The sequence below is a fragment of the Macaca nemestrina genome, chromosome 16, assembly GCF_043159975.1.
Source record: "Macaca nemestrina isolate mMacNem1 chromosome 16, mMacNem.hap1, whole genome shotgun sequence".
Taxonomy (NCBI): domain Eukaryota; kingdom Metazoa; phylum Chordata; class Mammalia; order Primates; family Cercopithecidae; genus Macaca; species Macaca nemestrina.
This window is the reverse complement of record NC_092140.1, coordinates 36,882,165-36,891,864: the sequence shown is the minus strand read 5'-3', so window position 1 is coordinate 36,891,864 and position 9,700 is coordinate 36,882,165.

Sequence of the window (9,700 nt, the reverse complement as noted above, 5' to 3'; positions counted from 1 at the left end):
GACATTAAATAATTCTTACAGTAAAATATGTATATTTATAATTTAAATAATATCAAGTAACACATGGTGGAAGGTGGTAGCTGTCTAAAATATGCATCTACTTCCTTAGTCATTGAGAACAGATGGCTAGCTGGGTCCATGGCCTCTGGGAATACAGACTATGTTCCCAGTGTTCCTTGCAGCTCAGTGCACTCAGGTAATTAGGTTATGACTAATCAAGGTAAGCAGAGCTGATGTATGAGACTTCTGAGAAGTCTTCTAAGAGAAGGAGCACATCCTTCTTCACCCTTCCTTCATCCCACTGCCTAGAACATCACAGTGGTGGCTAAAGCAGGACTGACTCTTTTGGACCATGTAAATAAAGCCTGCACCTTAGGAACTGTGGAGGTGAGAGCAGGAAGGGGCCCAAATACCTCATACCAGCCACAAACCGCCTCCCTCTGAACTTTTTACATGAGAGAAATATCATGTGTGTTTAAACATATTTAAGTTCTCTGTGACATGTAGACTGGTGTAATCTTATCTGATACAGGACTTAGAACCTGAAATTGGAGAGATTCATGACAACATTTAAAAATATTGCAACGACTTAGTAGATGCAATCAAATAGTGGGCATTGAGAATTCAAGCACTGAGGACTGGGAAAGCTGACAGCATTTATTTTGCAGTGGTAAAACCCTTGGTCAAAATGAAATCCTCTGACCTTAAAAGGCAGATGACCTGCTGACTGAGGCTGCAGTGTAAGGAAAATGTAATGTTTACTAGCTCCTTCTTGCCACCTTTTCCAAAATTACTCAAGGTCGGAGCTAATGAGTCTCCAAACAGAGACGAAGGAAACATCACTTGGCTAAGGGAAGCGCTCTCTGCTTGTGGCCTCCCCTACAACTTGACAGAAAGACTCATAATCTGAATCCTGGCAGGGTTGAAAAAGTCAACATATGTACGCCAAAGTGAAGAGGGATTTTGTGGCAGCAGCAACACAGTAGCCTTAGCAGGAGATAAGAATGGTGTCCTGTCCTACAAATTTTACGAGCCTGCAAGCCAAAAATAAAAATAAAAGTGGTATTTTGCTAAATCAATCCACTGTTAAAGCCATTATTAAGTTGGTAGAAGGGGAATAACACAAGCAAAGCCAAGAGATTAGTAAATTAAAGGCCAGAGACTTTAGAGTTAAATATAATCTCTCAGGGCCCAGGCAAGGGTGAGACAAAAGAAGGGTCCAGGGGCCCCAGTGTGGTGGCTCACACCTGTAATCCCAGCATTTTGAAAGGCTGAAGTGGGTGGATGACTTCGACACCAGCCTGAGTAACAAAGTGAGACCCTGTCTCAAAAGAAATAAAACACCAACAAAAAAAGAAGTGCCCAGCACACAAAACTAAAGCCCTCATTCACAGGCTTGGGCAAGGGCAGAGCAGCACCTGAAAGTGCATGCCTCCTTCAACTTTGTGCTTTGGGTACCTTCTTTGCTTCCACCTAGTCAGGCCTCTATCAAAAGATATTTCACTGTATGTTTCTTACCTATGGAACTGATCAGAAGCAAAGCAATTGTAAGCCTTCTTGTACTGCTAAAGCAACCTCAAACCTAGCCTGCAAAAGACAGTGACAGATGAGTCCTCAAAGCAATGCTCAGGTCCTGGAACTACATCGGGGGGTACCTATGACAGCCATGAGGCTTGTGCAACTTTCAGTGGGGCATTCTCTGATGCTCACCTCAGAATCAATGTGGGGATAAATGAACAAGGAAGAAAAAATGAGAGAGCAAAGCCAGTGGCCACAAGAAACAATGAGCAAGAGAACATATCCTCCATGGACTAGATTCAGGACTTCCAAGGGGAAAACCATGGCGCTTCCTCTAATGCCAAGGCAGAGAGTCTTGCCCAGCACGATAAGACAATTGCTGTGAAATAATTACTGCCATTTGTTCTCCACTCTCTCTCTTTTTTTTTTTTTTTTTTTTTTTAAGACAGAGTCTTGCTCTGCCATCAGGCTGGAGTGCAGTGGCACAATCTTGGCTCACTGCAACCTCTACCCCATGGGTTCAAGTGATTGTCCTGCCTCAACCTCCCAAGTAGCTGGGATTACAAGCATGTGCTACCACACCCAGCTAATTTTTGTATTTTTAATAGAGACAGGGTTTCATCATGTTGGCCAGGATGGTTTCGATCTCCTGACCTTGTGATCCACCCGCCTCAGACTCCCAAAGTGCTAGGATTACAGGCATGAGCCACCGGGCTTCACTCTCTTTTACAAAATGGAGCTTTTGTCATAATTGTGCTCTTCTTACTGTGCCTTGGTATATTGGATGAGTATGGGGAAGAGGCCTATGCAGTTCAGTTTCTGTGCTGCTGTGGCACACAAAGCCACATCTGGAACTGATGACAAGGTTTTCCAGTTATGCAGCTCAGTGCAATTATTGGATGGTCTTATGGGTTGAAACGTGTCTGCCCCCAAATTGCTATGTTTAAGTCCTAATCCCAAGGACCGCAGAATGTCACCTTATTTGGAAATAGGGCCATTGCAGACGGAATTAGTTAAGATGGAGTCATACTGGAACAGGGTGGGCCCCTAATCCAGTATGACAGACATCCTTCCAAAAAGGGGAAATTTGGACAAGATAGCATGCAAGGAGAACACCATGTGAAGTGAAGGCAGAGATCAGAGGATGTTTCTACAAGCCAAGGAAGGCGAAAGACTGCCACAAACCACCAGAAGTCAGGGGACAGCATGGGACAGATTCTTCCTCACAGCCGGAAGAAGGCACCAACACTGCCAACATCTTGATCTTAGACTGTGTAGCCTCCAGAACTGTAAGGCAAATTTCTGTTGTTTAAGCCACTCAGTTTGTGGTACTTCGTTATGGCAGCCCAGGCGAATTAATACAGATGGGATTTGGGCATGAACTGCTCTGAGGAGAAGGTAAAGGTATAAAGAAGAAATCACTGAGTAACCAAAAGAGCAGACTGTGGCTCCTAGTGTTCACCTCCACTTTCTTAGCAGTGCAATTACTGATTTTGAGCTAGTTGACTAGATTCCTTTGCAACTAGGTATAGCCATGGACCACATTCTTGCTGATAAGATGGAAGTGGAAGTCTTATATACAACTTATGTGAGTGTTTCTAAAGAGAATGGCAAGATACATCCTTCATTTTCAGTTTTGTTTTAACTGCTGGCTGGAAGACACATGGAACAGGAGGAGCATAAGCAGCCCCCATCTTGGACCACGAGGGGAAAACCACGTGCTAAGTATGATAGAGCAACATAATAGAAGGACTCAGGGTCCCTAACAACTACAAGAAGCCCACTACTATTCTCAAGTGCTTTTCTTTTAACTTCTTCAACATGGAAAATAAAAAGCCATTGTATCCTATTTAAGCCATAATTACTTAGGATTTTCTGTCACTCAGAACTAAATCGTGGCAGAGACAGTAATTATCATCCAGCACCCATTCTCCTCTTCTCCCTCTTAGTAATAGAAGCTTTACAAGTTTAGCTCAGCTAGAGAATGACCCCTTCAGCTAATTGTGTCCATATTAATATAGCTGGGCAATGATGAAATGTAAGCAGAAGTGATACGCCAACCTCTGAGGCATGCCTTTAACCATTGCCCATATACTCCCTACTCCTTCCTCACTTCCCATGAGTATTGAGTCAGTTTTGACCGTGTGAATAGGGACATGGAGATGGCAGCACAAGAGAGATGGGGCCTTGGTCTGTAGATAACCCTGACAATACATCTGCCTACCCATAGGCTGTTACGTGACTTAGCTTTAATTCACTAAATTTTCAGACCTCTTTGTTAAGGCAGCTTAGCCACTGCCCTAATACATTATTTCAATCATAGGAGATACAGCTTTAAAGCCAATATTTTCAGATGCACTATAAACTTTGCGTCAAAATCATCATGGGATGGAGGACTTTTAGAGAAATGACCTGAAGAGCAGGGTTGTCTGGAACATCCTATGGAATTTCTAATTGGTTCTAAGTAACCTGGGAGAATGTAACTTGTAGAGGTCCTCCTGAGTCCTGGAGTCAATCTTTAACTTGTGACCTAATCTGATCTCTAGATCAAGCCTGAAACTGGATTTATGAGCTACAATGGGGCTCGCCTCTGTCCCTGCCCCTTCAGGCTAACACCAGGTGTCCATTTCCATTGGCCAAGCTGCCAGGATAGCCCCAGTAGCTTGTTACACTAGCTTGTTAAGTGGCACAAGGATGACCAGTGTGTAGTCAAATTTATAATATGGATGCCAGAAAGTGTAATACACACCATGCATCACAGGCAAAGGGGACAAAATAACCAGGTGACATAACTGATGGATCAGATTCGTCACCTGTGCATAACTGGTTTGCATCTCCCTTTTTGAAGCAATGGAGACTACATTAATTATACTCCTTTCCATCACCAGTTACTTGATGCTTCCTGGTAACTCCCACATGGGTAAAGATTCTACATCTCTCAGCATTTGCAGCTCCCTGGCACCATCTTTACAAATGGACTTGCACAGATGAATTCAGCGATTCCAGAATATTTCCTGACCCCACAAAAAAAAAACAAACTCCCCAGATGCCCCATCTCTTGGTTTACATGCCACTGATGATAGCTTTGATATAATCCATGTAACTTTGTTCTTGTATAGAAAGCTAAACTGAAAATTCGAGTATAACTATAATGAGAATGACCTGGAGTGTCTCTCATTTACATGTCATAAAAATGTCTGAGGGACAAATAAGAGTCATTCTAATTAATCTTTAAAATGATATTGCAATGTCTATTTGGAGCAAGGTAGTAATTGCATTCAACTGAGTTGAAGCCAAGATATAAATATCTTGCAGTGCCACAGTGTATATCTGACATGTTCATGGGAAGTTCACTTTCCAGCCCCGGTGACAAGGCTTTAAAAGCATACAATGCACACAGTACCCCAGCACCTCCAAATTATCTGGCTAAATTCACATTTATGGAGATTATTGCCAGATGAAATTTCTGCCAAAACTTAAAGACAATGAAGCTGACCAAAGCAAAACCTGTAAAAAGCAAAAAGGAAAACAATCCCTGAGGGGAAAAAGAAAAGGATTCAATCTCGTTCATAGAAATTTAAATCACCTGTTGTGGCCTTGCACCCGGGATACCTCTAATGCATGTGGCAGTTTAAAAAGAAGTTGCAGACTTCCACACCTGCTATCACATTCCTGCCCCATTATTTGAAACTCTCGTCTGTCTCTTTCCTGGCTTCATTTTTGAGACTTTCAGTCTCTATCTCTCTTCTTACAGGCTCCTTTAATTGATAACCTCTTATAACCCACAGTTTCCATCAACAACATCCCATCCTTTCCTGTCCCCCATCTTTGGATCTTGACACATGCTGTTGTTTCTGCCACATCTTCCCTGCTACCTACCAGACAGCCTCCCATTCCACCTTGGCTGAGATAGCCACTACTTTTTAAAATACAAGAAGTGGAGATGCTGAGACATTGCCATATACTCAAAGTAGGTGAAATAAATCTCAGTCCACTGAAGGACTGTAAAACTGCCTAGTGGCTGAATGCAAATCCAGGCTGGACATGCCTATGCTGAAAATCAAACATTCAACATGTTCCAAAATTCAAAACTTTTAAAGTGTTGACATGATGTCACAGCCAAAATGCAGGCACACAACATAGTTTATTCAGTATCCCCCAAGGAAGAAAGATCCTCCTAGTCTCTTTTAGCTGCAATATATTTTCTGTGTGTGCCCAGATTCCCCCACTCAAGCATGCCCACAAAGGATAATAAAATGGTATCTGTACAGGCTGGACACACCAACGGCAGTTTCCCACAATGCCTTATATTGTGCCAAGACCTACATATATTACTCACTGTGTTTTATTGTTTTTCTCTCTCTATGGTGTAAAGATATTATTGGAAATGTCAACAATGCCTGCAAATATCCCTATGGTTAACAGTAAAAAGAAAAAGAGGACAAATTTATGCTTATCCATAGCATAGAAAGCCAAGCTTTTGGAGAAACTGGACAATGCTGTTACATGTGAAACATCTTACATAAGAGCATGGTGTTAGAATGACCACCATATATGACCTGAAGGAACAGAAAGACAAACCAATGAAGTTCTATTCTGAAAGTGATGTACAGAAGTTAATGAAAATAGAAAAACATTGCATAAGGCTCAAAATGAAGATCTTGATTGTGTATAGAAAGAGTGGATCAGTCAATGTTGCAATGAATACATGCCACTTAATGGTATGCTGATCATGAAATAAGCAAAGATCTATGACGGTGAACTAGAAATTGAAGGAAATTGTGACTATTCAACAGCCTGGTTGTAAAAGTTTAAGAAAATATACAGCATTAAATTTTTGAAGACTTGTGATGATAAATCATCTGCTGGTCATGAAGCAGAGAAGAAATTCACTGATGAGTCTGTCAAGGTCATTCCTGATGGAAATCTGACACCAGAACAAGTTTATAATGCCAACAAAACTTCAGTGTTTTGGTGTTCTTGCCCCAGACATATATTCACTACAGCTAATAACATAACCCCTACAGGAATTAAGGATGTCAAGGACAGAATAACTGTGCTGGGATGTGCTAATGCAGGAGGCATTCATAAATGTAAACTTGCTGTGATTGGCAAAAGCTTGAGTCCTTGTTGTTTGCAAAGAGTGAATTTCTTGTTACAGTTTTGCTAACAAAAAAGCATGGATCACCAGGGACATCTTTTCTTATTGGTTTCACAGACATTTTATACCAGTGGCTCATCATCACTGCAGGAGAGCTGGACTGGATAAGAGCTACAACCTTTTGTTATTCCTTGATGACTGTTCTACTCATCCTCTACCTGAACTTTTCATCAAAAATAATTTTTATGCCGTGTACTTTTCCCCAGTGTGACTTCATTAATTCAGCCATGTGATCGGGGTATCCTTAGATGAGTGAAGAGTAAATATAAAAACACTTTATAGAACAGCATGCTAGCCACAGTGCACAGAGGCATGGATGTGGAAGGTTTTCAAAAGGAGTTATCATGAAAGATGCTGTATACGCTGTTGCCAATGCCTGAAACACAATGATTAAAGACATGTTTGTGCATGCCTAGCAAAACCTCTGGCCTGCAACTATGTTTAGTGATGATGAACAAGGTGGTAACTTTGAAGGATGCTGAGTGTCAATTGAGAAAAAAAGAGTCTGACCTCCTTACATATGCAAAAAATATACCTTCAGTCTGCCAGTAAGATAAAAGTAGATATCAAAGAAGTTTGTTTAATATCAATGAGACTCCACTTGTTCTATCTTGACTTGAGATAGCCAAAATGGTTCTCAATCAACGTGACTGTGAAAACAGTGATAAGAAGATGACATGGTTAACACTGCAGAAAAAGTGCCTATAGAAAACATGGTGAAAATGTGTGATGGGCTTATTGAAGGGCATGATGAATCCATAACAGAACAAGAAATCATGTCAATTTATAAAATCAGAGAATTCTAAGACAAAAACCATTGTTAATGAAGTAGGCAATTCTGGAAGGAACATTTTTAAAAGCCATCCAACAGAATGTCTCCTTTTCCCTACAGAACCCACTTCTTGGTCCCTCAACTGCTTTTGATATTTCTTCTCACCTGAAAAAAAACGCAGTGGACAATAACCTTTTAATCAAAACATAGCACCACAGGTGGAAACTGAAAGCCTGCATTGTTTGTTGTTGCTGTTGCTTATTCTGGTGATGGCACTGTGCTGCTTAGTTACCCTAAACACATTAATATACCTATATTAATGGTAGGTTATATGTTTTACTGGTAAATACTTATGTGTGCTAAGAAAATTATTGCTTATTGGTAGCATATAAATTTAAAGTCAGGAATGATGGTGATGCCAGACAACAACAGACTGTCCACATGGGTGGCTGAGACGGTGACACCTTTGCTTTCTGATGGTTTAACGTAATCAAATTTTGTGCCATGCAAAATATTATTTAAAATATGATATAAAATACACCTTCAGCCTATGTATATAAGATGTATATGAGACATAAATACATTTCATGTTTATACTTGGGTCCTATCCTCAAGATACCTCATTATTTATATGCAAATATTCCCAAATCTAGAATCCAAAACACTTCTGGTCTCAAGTATTTTGGATAATGGATACTCAATCTGTACAAACCACTCACCTGTCACCTATAAGACTTAAAAGCCAAAGGGACATGAGCTACCACAATCCACTGATGCCTACACACAACCCACAGGGCATAGCCTGAGTGAACTGGGGACTTAAGGCTGCCCTGGAAGTGGCAGCTGCACTACAAATCCCCATAGCTGCCCACAGTTCCAGGTGAAGCTTCCTCCAGCGGCCCCAAGAACCCATGCTGAAGTTTCCACACAGGATTCAGTAGGGTTCTGTATTAGTCATGGCTCTCCAGAAAGACAAAACCAACTGGATGTATGACATAGCTAGAGATTTATTTGAAGGAATTGGCTGATGTGGTTTGGCAAGTCCAAATTTTGTAGAGTAAGCTGGCAGACTGGAAATTTTAGCAGGAGTCAGTGTTTCAGTCTTGAGTCTAAAGACAGTCAAGAGGCAGAATTCCCTTCTTTTGGAGAGACCTTAGTCTTTTCTCTGAAGGCCTTCAGTGGGTCGAATGAGACCCATCCATATTGTGAAGGGTAATCTGCTTTACTCAAAGTCTACTGATTTAAATGATAATGACATCTATTAAAATACCTTTATAGAATGAATATGGCATACACAGCAACCTGGATGGAATTGGAGACTATTATTCTAAGTGAAGTAACTCAGGAATGGAAAACCAAACATCATATGTTGTCACTCACAAGTGGGAGCTAAGCTATGAGGATGCAAAGGCATAAAAATAACACAATGGACTTTGGGGACTCAAGAGAAAACGGTGGGAAGAGGATGAGGAATAAAGACTACAAATCAGGTTCAGTGTATACTGCTTGGGCAATGGGTGCATCCAAATCTCACAAATTCACCACTAAAGAACTTACTCATGTAACCAAATACCATCTGTTTCCCCAAAAAACTATGGAACTTTTAAAAATAAATAAATAAATAAATAAAACTACCTTTATAGGAACATCTAGATTCATGTTTAAGCAAACAACTAGGCACCATAGCCTAGCCAAGTTGACTCATAAAATTCCCCATTATAGGTCCTAAGAAGCCTAAACTACCCGCTATGATGCTCCAAATACTATCCCCTGTTCTCCAGGTAACCTGGCCTGGGAGCTGATTCATCCTCCATAAGTACAAAAATCACCTCCCATGGCTCCAACGCAAACATCAGTGGCAAATCACAAAGCTCCAGATCTTCTGAGTCACCCCAGATCCCAGGGGCAGGTCTCTCCTCTCTAGAGCACAACACTCCATCTACACATGAAAAGTGGGGTGCCCATCTACACCCTTGCATAGATCATAACAGAAGCCCCTCACCTCACCACTGCCCCTAGAGAGAGCGTTGTACTAAACTAACCATATGGTCACAAAATTTACCTCATCACACACATTTGGGCTGTGTGTTTTGAACATTCAAACAAGATACACTCACACATTCATAAATCACCCAGAGATCTCTAGATTGGTATCATTTTACTCAAAAGTTGGGCAATTTTGGCCAGGCACGGTGGCCTGTGCCTGTAATCCCAGCACTTTGGAGGCCAAGGAGGGCGGGTCACCTGAG